At 46.0% G+C, this 15371-nt stretch overlaps 1 protein-coding gene across 7 annotated transcripts in view; it reads right to left on the minus strand.

Moving 5' to 3' along the window:
* The window catches only part of MEGF11 (multiple EGF like domains 11), a 361126-nt gene extending 348046 nt beyond the window's left edge, over window positions 1-13080 (minus strand). For 2 of the 7 annotated variants that reach the window (XM_082198338.1, XM_082198337.1), the window contains exon 1: window positions 12871-13072. The gene's annotated coding sequence lies outside the window, so the exon portion shown is untranslated. Of the gene's footprint in view, window positions 1-11406; window positions 11738-12870 lie in introns of those variants that run through there. The other 5 variants (XM_082198342.1, XM_082198341.1, XM_082198340.1 and 2 more) reach the window with 4 other exon arrangements.
* Between the last annotated feature and the right edge of the window lie 2291 nt (window positions 13081-15371).

Raw genomic sequence — 15371 nt, forward strand, 5'->3', positions numbered from 1 at the left:
AATAATTGGTTTCCCGTCAATCACTAATTTCCTCTGATAGCTTTCTCTCAAAATTATGTTTCTCATCTCTATCGATCTGAAGATCACTAAGCAATCTCCTGGAGTCCTTTTCTGTTTATCTTGCTTCGGTTTTATTCTTATTCTAAAGGCATTTTCTATGGTTTGTGCAACTTCTTCTTCTCTCAATACTAGCCACCTCGCCAATTCTTTTGTCATTTTCCCTTTTATATCTTCCTCTCTTGCTTCCCCTATTCCTCTAAATTTCAGATTTAACTGCTTTTGCTTCATTTCCATCATGGCTAGATTATCTAACACTTGATCTTGGCTTCTGTTTAATTCTTCAAAGTTTTCCTTAATTTTTTCTACTTCTCTTCTCTGGTCTTTCGTATCTTTCTGTATTTTCCTATTTGAGTCTTCTACAGACTTTGTTCTAACTGTTAAATCTTTGATTTTGTTTGAAAGTTCCCCCACCACAACCTCTATTTTTTTATCAAAAGATTCCTGCATCTCTCCTAGTTTTTTTTCCATGTGGGTTTCGTTCTGTCTAAATTCCTCTTTTATTTTCAACCATAAAGCGTCTAAATCCCTTATTTCCTCTTGCCTTGAGATTTTCCTCTCTATTGGTGTTCCCACCGGCTTTTTCCCTTCTCTCCCCGCCATCCACCCGGCCTATACCGTCCCTCCTCCTCAGTCTTTAAGGTTAAACCAACTAATGTTTCTTTCTCCTAACCCCTTGGGGTCGCACAATCTAGAAGGAGGCGCACGATCTAAGGGGGATTTCCGTTAGCCTGCTTCTTGGACAGGTCAAAACATTGAAATTCAATAAAAAGGAAAAAGGGAGAAAAAGAGTAATTAAAAGAGGGGAAGGGGAGAAATGGGGAAGAGGCTGAAAAAAGGAGAGAATCAAAAGAGAGATTATAGGATATACAAAAGCAATCGAGGAAATTTTGGGGTTCTTTCTTCTAATTTAGCTTCGGCCACTTGTTTGACCCACTCCAAAATTCTGATTTTAACGGCAGTCCGATGTTCAAGCTTTGTTCAAATTGGCGTCTCCGTGGGGGTAGCCCGGGCAAACCCGGGGGGTAGACGGGAAAAGCAGGGGGGAGGGGGAACAAACGCGAGAGACGAAAAAGGGGAAAAAGAAAGGGCAGGGGGTAGGGCAGTGCTTGGGGTCCTATAAGTATCTCAATCTTTCTACGTTGTTTAAATGGTCTGGGGGGGGAGAAGGAGGTGGCTAGATTTCAGTCCCAAATTTCAGCTGGAGTGGGATGAGGGACGGAGCTTCCGCCGTCTTCAGAAAAGAGATATTCTCCGAGTTAAACAAAAATCAAGAGACGTCACACACTCTCGTATTTCTAGTTAGCGTTAAGTCCTGGGCAGTAGTTTAGTTCGTAAAAGTCCAGCCAGGTTTCCAAACCATGTGAGTGAACCAGGTTTCGCAATTTCGGCTTATTCACTGCCCAATAGAAGGTAGGGGCTGGCGTACGTGCACAAACTCACATAGTGCTTTCCCCCCGCGTCCGACAGCGAAGGCTGCGGAAGCTGGCAGGAGCCGAAGAAGAACAGAGAGAGAGAACAAAAAAAAAAAAAAAGGGGGGGGGAGGCGGAGGCTCAAAATCGGCAAAAGGCGTTCCGTTTACACACCGCTGTTGTAAACCCGCGGGGATGTTAAGAATATTGAGGAGGAGGGGGGCAAAATTCGTCTCCTCTGTGTCCCAAGCTTACTCTCCCCCTCCTACCCCCTCCGTCTCCGCCTCTGGTTATCACCTCCTTTCAGATCTTTTAGACGTTCCTTTTACTCTCTCTCCGAGCTTGCCTGTAGCGATCAATTAATACAAAGTCTCCAGGTCTCTTTTCTAAATGAACACTATCTATTTTGGATACTTTTGCCCCGTGAAACTTCCAACGGGGACTTTCCCTTCTTCGCTTCTACAGCAGGTAGGTAAGAGTTTCCTTGCTTCACTCTCCCGATTAACGTCCCAGCGCCATCTTAGTTCCGAAATGCAGATCGGGCTCCTTAGTTTTAATCTGATTAAATTCAACACGTCTTGGGCTCTGCTCTTCAAATTTTCAACTCTGACATTTGTTAAACAGCCCCAAAGGCGGTTGTTCTTAAAGTTACGGAGATTTGTCGCCACTTTCAGTTGGGGCTCGAGGCATTACTGCACAGGGTTCGCAGGGCTTACCATAGTGCGTCTCTCAGTCCGTCATTCCCAAGTCGACCCAAAAAAGAGAGGACTCAAAGGGGTTTCGGGTCCCTCCGACGCCGTCGGTTGCGTTTCCCTCAAGGGGGCCCCCCTTGAGGTTTCGGGGGGTCGCAGTGCCTTTGCGTTGCCCCCTCAGAACCCTGTGCAGTTCGGAAAAAGCTGTTCAGCAACTTCTCCGCGCACCCATACTGCAGGCGATCCAAACGTTTCCATCTAGGATGGACACTGAGTCCTGTCTTGGCCAGTCAACCCCATGAACACAGGAAGCGAACTGATACAGAGTCAGACTGTTGGCCCAGATAGATCATAGCCTACCCTGGCTGGCAATGGCTCTCAGGGTTCCAGACAGAGGATAGCACCAGCTCTGACTACAAATATGGGGGACTGAACCCAAGACATGCTGAGCAAACAAAAGACGAAGGATGTGCTGTGCCACAATGCCAAGGAAAGAGGTCGCCTCTACCTGCCTCGGCCACAGCAAAGGCCCCATCACCTGCTAAACCAGAGACCATTTCATGCCATTTCATGACAAAGGTAAGCCCAAGCTGCCCACACTGTTTACTCTACACCCAGCAGAACTACAGACAGTCAATTGGACAAGTTTTACAAAATGTACATTTGTCTCACTTCTAAGCTGCATGCTTAAAATGCATTTGGCAAAACGGCCAGGGGTACAACTGTTGCCAGCCCTACCAATAGGCAAAGTGAAGCATTGCTTCAATGGCCAGCTTTTGTAGAAAATTCTAAAACACGCCAGAATCTATGGAAATCTTGGGGCCGCCCCAGTCTCTCCTCGCGGGACAAGGCAGAGCTGGAGATGAAAAGCCATTCCCCTTTCTTCTGGATTCACAGCAAGGCAGAAGTTGAGTCAATCTCCTGCACCACACCTTGCAGAAGGAAGAGGCGCAGCAGAAAAGGCAGTGTGGTGTATGTTATGTACTGAAGTTCTCACCCTGGGCCAGCAGGGGGATACTGTAGATAGTTTTCACTCAGGTCCACACATGCAAATAAGGGATTGAAAGTGACGTTCAGTGATTGGATAGTTACAGAAAGTGGTTACTGTTGCGTTGTAGTGGAGCTCTATATAAGCAGGCTGGCTGAACCCTTCAGTTCTGTTCAGTTCTGGCCCGTGAATAAACCAGAGCTGTTTGAAGAATTGCTGTGTCGTCTGATATGTTCACCCACAACTTAACAGCGTAGTGGTTAGAGTGTAAGACTAGGAGCTGGGAGACCAGAGCTCAAATCCCCACTCAGTCACTCAGTGGGTGACCTGGGCCAGTCACTGCCTCTCCATCTAACCCACCTCACAGGGTTGTTATGGGGATTAAGCGATGAGGGGGGAAACCATGTACACTCCCTTAAGCCCTTTGGAATAAATAATTCTTGAACAAGGTGTCCAGGGTGCCAAATCAAGGCACATCCCATTTTTGTGTATAGGGTGTTCTCCTTGGCTGCCAGCATTTTTATGAAGGTTACCTCATATTTATTTCTGCTTCCTTCTCCCCACCACCACCAAAGGTAAGCTACTCCCAAAGTATAAACAATCCATTCCAACAACAAAGAATAATCCACTTTAAACTGATCAAGTTAATGGTCTTCATCCTTACTAAATAATTCACCTCCCACCTTCTTATTGCAATGACTTAAGATGAAAACCCCAAGTTATTAAATCATTAACCATCTCACTCTCCACGCTGTGACATCTTGTGTTTCTCCTCACAAGACCCCACAGGCTACTGGGGTGGGGGGTGGCAGGAGGGAAGGGAGATTAAATTTATGCTGCAAGTTTCATTTTCAGGCAAATTTCTACCTTTGACATGCAGTGCAAGCAATTCCGTCGAGATACGTTATTTGCAAACCATCACTTGTGAAATCCTATTTGCTAGACTCCCACTATCAGTGGGAGATTTTCCAGAATTATTGCATATATTCAGAGGAGGCTCACTAGGCTTAAGCTACAATGGGTCTGCTCTAAATATGAAGGATGCTGGATATCACCCGAGATTTCTTATCATTGTTTTAGCTGGATTTTTAAAGTTGGAAAGCCAACTACAGCACTTACGTCAAAGCATAAATTACATTCAAGTGGCACTTATCGGAGGACTCTGGAACAAACACAGGCAAATACATTTCGGGTTTTATACATTTTCTTTCATTTCATTTCTCTTCTTTGTTAATGTTTGGATGGTCTGTGAAGGATTTTTCTTGTACCTGATCTTAACTATTTGAACAATTTAAAAAAACAAAAAACATCCACTGAGGCTCAACCGGGGAACGACAAGCCTAACACTATTTGAAATACCAATCAATTCCAGTGTGTAGCGCAGGCATGTCAAAAGTCCGTTTCGGGGATTTAATCCAGCCCCCGTAGCAGTATACTGTATGTTCCGGGGTAAAATTCTAAAAAAAGCCCAACAGCTTTGGAGTTAAATCCTTAAAAAATCTGGCCCTCTTTGGAAAAAGTTTGGGCACCCTTGGTGTAGTGTGTTTGTCTATGTATATTTTGCTGCTTTTCTGCCCATATTATGCTCATATACCTTCAGCAACATTCAACCCCACTTCCAGGAATTTCACAAGCTTCGGGAATCCCAAACACCAGGTATTTAACACAGAAATAACTGTCACACTTCGTTCACCTGCTTTCTACAGGGCAACTACATGATCACCCAAATCCCCGTCGTCCTGTTATTTTCCCTGAAATGATTCCTTTTCAAACCTCCATTTTTTAATTTTTTTTTTTTAGGGAAGAGTAGCACAATCTCCACAGGTGTAAAACCTCTTCACATTATCCTTCATCTTTTTTCAAAAGGCAGGATTTTATATATGCAGAGAGTTGTCAGGCAGGTGAAGCTAGAATCACTGACAGGCCGTCACTATTAGCTTTTCGCTTGGTACCATTAAAAAAACACCCCCAATCTTTTAATTAAAGTTAGAATGCTTTTTTGGCTATGCTTTTATTAACATATTTGTATAATAGCCCCCAAAGGCGGTTTTTAAAAATGATTTACTACTAGCTATCACCCTTTCCGGTGGCAGCAATTAATGTTTGTTTGTTTTTATCAGATCTACAGATTTTCCTAGAAACATGGTTCTTCTTCAGGCTTAAATAACTCAGGATTGAACTCAGCCACTTCCAGGCTGCTGCTATTTTACAGATGAAATTCAGTGATGTATCAACGCATTTGAGTTGTACAATTAAAGTGAATGTGGTCTTCTTGCAAAACAATCCCACTTCCACACAAAAAAACCAACCAGTCTTCTTTCTGTAAGGAAAGTAATAGGAAAATGTACCGGAAAACGTGGGAGAAGAATTGCTTGACATGGTATAGTATAACCTTCGCACAAACAATTCAGAATGAATACTCCGTAAACATCAGGCATTGTTTAACCTCTGCACAAACTTTGTGAAAACAGGTTAAGCATGAATGCTCAAAAATGTGGCAAGTCATCAGCATGTCATCAGTTATAGACAGTCTTGTCAGCCATACACCTTTCAGTCTATCCTATTCTTAATTGCTTTAAAAAGACTCTGTATTCACTTTTTGCATGTGGCTTTTATTATATCATTAATTTTAATATGCTGAGCAATTAAACAAAACAAATTTCTATTATTCTTTTCAAAGATGTCCCTAAAACTGTTTGACTTTTTGTACATAATTAAAGCAATTGAGCAATAGTTCATAAAACATGTGATGTAGTGGGAAATGATGTGATTTTACACTTTTTAAAAAGCTTGACTTAAGTTACCTTCAACTGATACAAAAAAGGTGTTTTAAAAATGGCTGGAGTGTGAATTGTACCTTCCCTGTCCACATGTACCACCCAGTAGGATGAATAGAACATCTTTAAAAAATAAAAAAGGCAAAAACCCACAGCGTGGAAAGTCAACTGCAATTCCATGTGTATCTGACAGAAAAAAGCAATGGCTGTGCCCCCACACCATCTTAGAAATAAATCTGGAGTGTTTCTAGATCTCAAAGTCCAGCACAAAAGGGAAAGCCACCAACACAGTTAAGGAAAGACTAAAAGGTGTCTCTGCTTCCATTTGAGAACAGCAAGGAGGGAGTGTAGACCATGATGCAGATCCAAATAGTTGTTCTGCTCTGGTACCTAAAAGGGGCCCAATTCAGTTTAGCGGAGGCTAGTCAATATTGAAGTGGAAGCCCCAATGCCAATCAGACCGAGATGGGCATAGGATCCTTTGGAAAGAATCTCTTATCCTTGCGTACCAGAGGCGTTCCCAGGGGTTGGTGAAACCAGACCCTGCCAGGAGCACAGGCCAGTATGTGTATGTGCAAAAATCACCTCTCGAACTATGGAATGTATGGTGTGCATGCGACGGCTGTCGTCATGAGATCAAACACAGAAGAAGAAGAAGAGTTTGGATTTGATATCCCGCTTTATCACTACCCGAAGGAGTCTCAAAGCGGCTAACATTCTCCCTTCCCTTCCTCCCCCACAACAAACACTCAGTGAGGTGAGTGCGGCTGAGAGACTTCAAAAAAGTGTGACTAGCCCAAGGTCACCCAGCAGCTGCATGTGGAGGAGCGGAGACGCAAACCCGGTTCACCAGATTACGAGTATCGCTCTTAACCACTACACCACACTGGCTCTCACAGCTGCCCTTCCTTCTTGTACCATGGCACCAAGGCATGCCATTTTTATTTTTTTGTCCTTCCTTCTTGCCTCAACCTCACTCTGGATGCTTTAAGTACTTGGGTCATGTAAAATGTTGTTTCTTTTTCGGGGGTAGAAACTGATACAGCTCCTTGCCAAGGGTGTAAGGAACCCTAGGTACGCCTCTGCATGAGACTGCAGTGATGATATCAGAACACAGGTGGAATGGAGACTAGGGCAACTTTAACCAACCTGATTCCCTCCTAAGGTTTTAGAAAGCCACTCCCATGGGGCTGACCAAAGCTGCAGTCCGAAGCATCTGAAGGGCACCAGGTTGGCAAATGACTAAGTGGGCTTTTGAATTCATGCTGATAAGGAATGGCATATCCACTAGGCCACCCACAGACTCAATGACCTTGACAAGGTCAGTGCCCTTTAGAGTTATCTGCCTTGGAAGCAGAGGATTTCACCTCCCCATCCCAGATTTCCTTTCAAGATTAAGCGCATGCCAACATTTCCTCTCTCCCTGACACCCCTTTCTTCCACTAAAAGTATTAGTCAGTTACATTCCTACGCCATCCATTCTCTATGGCACTCAGCATACAGCAACATGTTTAATCTCCGCAAATGAGATTGGGCCAGTCACCGTTTTTAGCAAGCTTCATGAAGACTATGGATCTGCCCACCCTCAGCAGAGTTCTCTGGAAAAGGCAGATAACTATAAAAAAGCATTTAAGGCTACCCTGCACTTCAGAGAGATTTCTGACCACCCCAAAGCTGAGTAATACATGAGACCCTCCTTCACATACCCCAAATCCTCTGGCAAGTCGAGAAGCATTGGGAATGTAGGGGGGCACCCTTCACACATCCATCAGACCATTGGTCAATCTAGCTCAGTACGGTCTACACTGACCGGCAGCAGCTCTCCAGGGCTTCAGACAAGAGCATTGTCTATCCCCCCGGTGCCGAGAAATACCAAGTGCTCTGCCATCAAGTACAGCCCTACACCATTCTGGACCCCAAAATGAGAGGCCACAACGTGGTAGCAAAGAGCAGTGTTCAAAATTACCCGGGTGCAAGGCACATTTTGCTACCAGAGCAGGTCCAATTGCGACTACATGGAGATTTCTGGGCGCCACGCTAGCAACCACGCTTTAAAAACCTCTGCCATAGTCCATAGTTAATTCCATTTCCACTGCGTGTGCTTCTCCTCCTTGCATACTGGGACAAGCAAATTGTTAAGAGCAAGCTACAGTCAATCAATGTAGTTGAGATCATAGAATTGTAGCGTTGGAAGGGACCCCAAGGATCATCTATCCCAACCCCCTGGGGAATAGACATTCTTTCGTGGCAACCGCAAAACTAGGTTTAAGGTGCCATTTGGCATCTAGCTTAAATATCTAAGTTTCTAACACTGGCAAGGAGGCTCTACGGACAGCAAATCTGAACTAAGGACACAGCTCCAAGGACTGTTCAAATTGCAGGCTGTGATTAATTCAGACACTTTGGCAGGAAAAGTTGCCCGTCATGTGGCTGGAAGCTACTCAGATCTTCTGCAGAGTCCTCTCTACAGGTGAGGAGCTTGTAGCTTTCTAGTTGTTGCTAGACTCTGCATTCAGAGCAGCGGTCAAGGCTGATGGGGAGATGAAGCCCATCAAACATGTGGAGAGCCACACAATTTCCTGTTCTGCACTCGCAGTATGAAATTGGGAAGGAGGGGGTGAAGGAACGGATACATGGGAGGGGCCTCGGCAAAGTCAACGCAGCCTAAATAGTAATAATCTCATTACAATGGAAAAGTGGTTTAATTTATTACATTTGACAGAGCTTTAAAATGTGGCAGATGTCTTAGTGTTCATCGGCCACGCCAGATAGCTTGCAACACATTGCAAAAACAGGAAGAAACTGAGAAACAAGTTTCTACTTCCACACCTGGAATTGCAAGGACCAGAGAGAAGCTGGGAAGAAGCTGGAGAGACTTCCAGGCAACCAGGTTCCTCTAGCTGTGGCCCCAGCTAGTGCCTCGCCTGCAAATTTAATCTGGATTTGATGGGAAGACTGTCTGTAAGGTGAGGCTCCAAAGTACCTTTTGCATAAGGGGCTGCCGAAAGCCTAGGGTCATGTCCACCACATGCCTCACATGAATGCAGAGAGGGCAGACTTCAGGCTTGCAGGACCAGCTTCTCTCTTTTTCATACCATAAAGTCCACCAGCCTAAGCCAGGTGCAAAATAGCAGCTCAAGCAGGGCAGACTTACACTAAGAATCTAGGCACACGGTCTGCCCAGGAATCTGTGATCAGCACTAGCAACCAAAAACGAACATTCTTCCATGCAAATTTCGAGAACTTTTTAGCTGATGCTATTGTTAGACAGCTGGGAGTCAGAAATCTACTGCAAATCAACCAGAGATGTCCATCAACCTTCTGACCTACAGGACAAGACAACAGGAGGAAAAGTTTACAGGGGGGGGGTGCCCATTATGCTTTAACCATCAGAGTCCATGGCTGGCGTGGTGCAGTGAAGTTCTGGCTTGCCCACATTACAAGGAAGCCTTGAGGTACCTGCTCACTTTATAATTCCACACTACAGCGGTACCTCGGGTTACATACGCTTCAGGTTACATATGCTTCAGGTTACAGACTCCGCTAACTCAGAAATAGTACCTCAGGTTAAGAACTTTGCTTCAGGATGAGAACAGAAATCGTGCTCCGGCGGCGCGGCAGCAGCAGGAGGCCCCGTTAGCTAAAGTGGTGCTTCAGGTTAAGAACAGTTTCAGGTTAAGAATGGACCTCCGGAATGAATTAAGTACTTAATCCGAGGTACCACTGTATTTAAAGCTCTGGTATTCTGGCCAAACACACACAGAGAAAGTGTACCCAACTCGCAGCTTTCATCATACGAACTAGCCCAACTATAAGAAGCAACTGAGCTATACAGGACTGCTACCATTTGAGAAGCTGCCCCAGAGATTTTGAGAGCTCTGAAGCCAGAAGTAGCAATTATGTAGGAATATTCAGCAAGCGGCATTTCTCCCACACCCTTTTGCCTCCTTCTGACTTCTTCTTTTTTTCAAAGCAACCTAGGAGCACTCTAAATATTATATTTAAAAGCAGCAGCTCAAGCCACAGCCAGACACTCATTTTGTAGCAGCAAAGGCACAGGAACAATTTCACACATTTAGATGAGAGGTTAGGAGGAGCTGTGCTCCTAACAGAGAACGGCAGTTTGTGCAAACGGCTTTTAAAAGCTCGATTCAAAATTCCATTAGGAACTGCCTTGTTTCAAGGAATCATAATTTTGCTGAGTAGCACATTTGCTTTAAGACATAGAACGATAATGGTCGCTTAAAGCATAATGAAGACAAATTTGTACAACAAGCCCATTTGGGCTTTGTGCGTGTGGCTTTTGTTTTAGAAGTAGCTGAAAATGTCCCCGAGTGAAGCAGGTGGGTGTTCAGAAAAAGAAAAACTATTATTTGCTTTCCACCTTTGTATCAGCAAAATCTCTTAAAACTTATTTAAATTTATAAAACAGCATTCAGCTACCTGTATCTGATTTTCCCCGGGGCAATCAAAACCATCACATTCCATTCCATTCTGAAATATAGGGAGATAAAAATTGTCTCCTCCAATCTATTTGCAAAGTTAATCTCTGAATGTGAACAAAAGATGAGCAAACAACTTTCACAAAGCACCTTTGCGAAATAGTAGGGAGTGCTTTTTTGGGGTGGGGAAGGGGTAAATGAAACTTGCATTTCGAAGTAGAGCCTCTTATATCCAGGAGAGATGCAAGGAGGAAGAAAAACCTCAGAGGTACATAATAGACCCCACTTTCACCTGCCTACCATCAGAATAGTCTGCTCCATAAATTACTTATCCGTGCTAATAGCCAACTACACAGCAGGTGAACGGCACTCAACATGCAACACATTCCTTCCAACTCAATACGAGGAAGCTTCCGTCGGTGCATTCGCTCCATTGATTTCTCCGCTAATATACACTTTTGATGGCGATACAGTCCCATAAGAAGACTTGAACATGCCCCATGCATAAGATCGCAAGCTTCATCTAACTAGCGTCATCTAGTCACTGAAAGTAAAATACAGCTCCTTATCCAGAGATGGGCAAATCAAGCCCGACTATCATACAAACAGGGATTGAGTGCGGGTGGTGGGGGCAAAGGTTTGTATGATCTTGAGTAGGCACTCTTATCTCCCCCCCCCCAAAGAAACAGCAAACCAACAAAAGCATTCCATCTCCTTTGTGCCAAGAGGTTTCATTGCAAGGAATTAAGCCTCAAGTTAGCACGCTTCCTGGGACATCCAGGAAGTCAGTGGGAATTCCGTCTACATTTGCGGGACTATCCTTGCTGGAAGCAAACCAAAGGCACAGACATGCAGGCTCAAGTGATTTTACTAACCTAGTTCACTTCTAAGTGCAACTCTCCCCACTCTATCTCCAGTTTTGGGAACTGGGCTGGTGATCTTTTCCCCCTTCAAGAGTTCAGGATGCACTCTTCCTACAGCTGTCAAAAGCAAAGGGGCAGCGGGGTGCAAAAAAGTTAAATCAGGAGTTTCCTTACGTCTTTGGCTGGCTGCCTCGAGAAATCCTTTTGCATCATCCTCCACCACAGCTCCAGAGCAGACTTCAAGGAGAGCCTCGTTAAAGGGGGGGGTTCAGTTTCGAAATGGATCCCCTCTCTTGCTACGTCAACAGCCCTCCTCTCCCTCAAAACCGGCTTCACTCTCTCAGCTGCCACCTCGCAAGTAACACGTTAATAGATTATTGCAATCAACTACTGCAAAAGGGAAGGGAAAAAACACCCAAAGAGAGAGGCTATCGTTCCTCCCAGATATGAGCTATGCTCTGCAGGCTTGAAGAGGCAGCAGGCTGGCTTTGGACAGCGTCCAGCCACCAAGCTCCAATTTGCCAAGACCCCCGCCTCCTCCCTTTTTCCATCAGTATTGCCACCCAATCCCCCCTCCCCACCACAGGCCTGGCCCGCAATGTCCCTCCCACTCAGTCACCCCCAGGGAAACCCCATTCATCAAGCGCTAGGGCTGATGCGTGGAGTGAATGTGGAGCAGGGAAAAACTGCAGGGCTTTGGAGCATGTTGGAGTGGGGGGGGTGAGAGATCAGAAGTTGATCTTTAACTAGCAGCTAGCAGCAAGAAAATTGTGAGATGCAAGGGCGGGGGTGTCCTCGAAACTGTTCTTCTGCATACAAGGAAAGCCACAATTTTCTGGAAAGCTAAAACCCATCTCACACATATCCCCAAAGCTGTTTTTTTTTGTGGGGGGGGGGGGTCCTTGGGAGCAGACCTAGGACTGGGATGAATGGAATAGGGGAGCGGTCTTCTGGATGGAAGAAAAGAGGGGCTTCTCACACAGTCACGTTGCAGCCTTATGTTTTGGGGGGTTGGGGGGATGCCACAAGAGAAATAGCCAACTCCACCCTAGAATTCCTGGTAAACAGAATTACATTCCCGCACACGAAACGAAGACCCTAGTGCAGGAAACGTGCTGCCTAGTGAGAGGGGCTCGCCCTGCACCATCGACCGACGGGTTATCCTGTTGGCCACGTACGCTTCCAAAGAGAGAGAGAGGCAAGGGGAAAGATTTTTGGCTGCTCGCGGTCAGTCACACAAATAGCTTGCAAGAAAAGCAGCCCTCATAGGGGCTAGGAACTTGGAAAGCAGTTGGGGGCGGGACTCCCTAACTCGGGTTAGGGTTAGTATTTCTCCACAAACGCTCTCCGTCCCGGAGAGCGATATAACCCTATTGTCCCTGGGGTGAGGGGAAGGGGACGCAACAAAGCACCCACTGCCACCCCCGCACAGCCGTCGACATCCAGCAACTGCCCCACTCGCCCCTCAAACGCCGAGCGAGGAAGCCATGGCGCCTAGCCTGCCCAGCGCACGCAGAGAGGAGGCGAGAGGAACGCAAGTCTGCACGCGCTCAGGAGCACGCTTGTTGTCCGCGTCCTCCTTCGCCGGCTGCCGGAGCGGAGCAGCAGCGACGCCAAGCCCGCCTCGGCGGCACCTACCTGAGGAGAAGAGAGTGTCTGCCTGGAGCGGAGGAGGCGGCCGGATGAGAGGAGCCGCAGCCCGGGCTGGGACCGGATCGCTGGCTGGCCGGGGCTCCGCGCTCCTTCCCGGCGGCTCTTTGGCTCTGTTGGGAAAGTTGCCGCGGCCGCACGAGCGCCTTAAACCCGCCTCCCAGCAAGACGGGGCGGCCCGGAGGGCGGAGACTCAGAGCTGGACCTCCCCTCCGCCCCGCCCCCACGGGAGGCGAGGGGACGCTAGGCTCCGGCGCCTCTGAGCAAGTGCAGAGCGCCTCTTTCTCCCAACCGGCCAGCAACCCCCACAGCAAAACCTTCTGGGGTCGGCGGCGGGATATTCTTAGACGTTGGCTGGGTCCCCGCCTGCTGGCTGCTTCTCCGTTGGGAGTCGAGAAGAGAAAGCGGGGCGCCTCTGAGCATGTGCAGAGTTCATTTCCGGTCCCGCTGGGCAGTAACCTCGCAGCAAAACACTGACGATGATGATGATGATGCTAATGTAAACCTCGCGGGCTAGGGCCTCAGAATGACGAGAGGTCCACTCTACCGACCGAGCAGAAACGCGGCCCATTTTTTTTTCCGGGGGGGGGGGTGTCAGCATCTTTCCTGCACGTGTCAAGGTTCACGGGGTAGCTAAATGCAGCTTGGATATGTATGGAGCCTCCTCGGAAAGGGGCAGTCTACCCCAGAATTTCAGGTACTGCTGGGGAAAGCGGGGCACCTGGCCGGCTCCGTTGGAAACGGGGCGAGGGGGTGCCGTCAGGGCAGGACTTTGGGGTCAGAAGTCCATGACCCAGTTCATCGGAACAAGCAGGACCCACACTATACACAGCAGGGCTAGGGGACCAAATTTTGGAGGACGTAAAGCAATACGCATCCCCATCCAAACAGCCGCCTCCACCCCAGTAGCCAACGCTTGGCCTACTCAAAGTAGACCAATTGAAATCAATGGGCATGCAGTCCTGACCAGTCTACTCGAAGGGAAGTCCTGTTGCATTCAACAAAGTTTATGTCCAGGTAAGCAGGGTTAGAATTGCACTTGCATCCATTAATTTCACTGGGTCTACTCTGAGTAGAAGTAATGTTGGATGCAGCCTTTACCCCTTGGATGACTCTTCAGTCTGAACCAATACTGTTGCAGGTGCCACACAGCACTTTTTCTGCACTTGCAATGAACATTTTAGGGTGGCAGCAGCTACACTTTGGAACTCCCTGCCTATTAAGCAGGCACCTTCACTCATTCTTTTTGGGTCCTGCTGTAAGCAATTTTGTTTAGGCAAGCATGTTAAACCTATTTCATCTCTTCCTAGCTACTGTTAGTTTTTATCATCTTTTGGGTGTTTTTAAACACTTGCTTTTAGCAGTTTTTAAATCAAGAATTTCAATGGTTTATTCCATATTTTTGTAAACTAGTAAGATCTTTTCTTGCAATCAAGCAGTATATAAATTTTGTTAAACAAACAAGCCCACCAGACTGTGTACATGTAATTCATTTAAAGCACATTTTTTACCCTAAAGAATCCAGGGAATTGTAGTTTTGTTCGGGGTGCAGGAAACTGTAACTGTGTGTGTGTGTGTGTGTGTGTGTGTGTGTGTGTGTATTCAGCAAGGTCTGGCCCTAACCAGCACCCTGGATGGAGGGCTGCTTGGAAAACCACCATATCTGCCAACTTTCAATTGCATGACAGACGAAAAGGCAGGATATCAATCTACTAAATAAATAGGATACAAATTCAGCAGTCAGCATTACCTGAATTTGCTATCAACCACTTGCGTCAAGACAAGAGCAGAGGATTATATGCACGTTTGCAGCTGCTGCTAGCTTCTGGTCCACTTTTCTATGAAAACCCATTTCCATAATCCCTTTGTCACTACAGAAAACTATTTCCCTGCCTTCCTCATCACGCAAGGTTGCAGCAACCTCTGCCACGTATCTGCCTAACACTGCAACTGCCCCATACATTTCAGCACGGGGGTGATGCATTCTCACATCAGTTTTATGCTCAGCACGCCGGTCTATTTTTAATTATTTTCTCTCTTTATTTTTACAAACCTCTTATTAACTCACAACATTAATAATAAATTAGCAATTGTTGATTAAATTAGGGGATGATTGAACGCCATTGCATATTGATTGAAATTTAGCAATGGCTTTATTGAATAAATAAGAATAAACTTAATTGCTTTTTTATTATTTGCTTAAGAATATTAAAAACAAATGAAGACCTACAGCAACAACAAACTCGTGATTTGTCTTAAGTTACTTACATCCTGCCCTAGAAGAAGATGACCACCACAAAGGCAGGGAGGATGCTGTTTGTTTGTTTTTAATTATTTAAGTGTTTATATTATGCCTTTCCACTAAGAAAGAGATCCAATGATTTTGGCAAACAAAATCAGTTCCAAATAATAAAAACTCTTGAAATCATTTTTTAAAACCCCACCAAACCATAAAAGACCCATTAAAAATAAAGAAGCAGGGGATCAAA

Source organism: Podarcis vaucheri, assembly GCF_965113315.1.
Source record: "Podarcis vaucheri genome assembly, chromosome: 14".
NCBI lineage: Eukaryota > Metazoa > Chordata > Lepidosauria > Squamata > Lacertidae > Podarcis > Podarcis vaucheri.